Genomic DNA, 227 nt, shown 5'->3' with positions numbered 1-227 from the left:
ATGTCTCAGGTCAGAGGGACTCGTGTCAGAGGGACTCGTCTCATGTCGGAGGGACTTGGGTTGAGGGACTCATGTCTCAGGTCAGAGGGACTCATGTCAGAGGGACTTGTCTCATGTCGGAGGGACTTGGGTTGAGGGACTCATGTCTCAGGTCAGAGGGACTCGTCTCATGTCAGAGGGACTCGGGTTGAGGGACTCATGTCTCAGGTCAGAGGGACTCATGTCAG

The 227-nt window shown here is 55.9% G+C and overlaps 1 protein-coding gene across 1 annotated transcript in view; it reads left to right on the top strand.

Annotated features, from left to right (window-relative positions):
• Positions 1 to 227, top strand: part of dek (DEK proto-oncogene) — a 12,961-nt gene that overhangs the window by 11,756 nt on the left and 978 nt on the right. The window lies entirely within an intron of this gene.

This window comes from Nematolebias whitei, chromosome 5, assembly GCF_014905685.2.
Source record: "Nematolebias whitei isolate Nwh7 chromosome 5, NemWhi1, whole genome shotgun sequence".
NCBI classification, from domain to species: Eukaryota; Metazoa; Chordata; class Actinopteri; order Cyprinodontiformes; family Rivulidae; genus Nematolebias; species Nematolebias whitei.
This window is presented reverse-complemented; position numbering and strand designations above follow the sequence as displayed.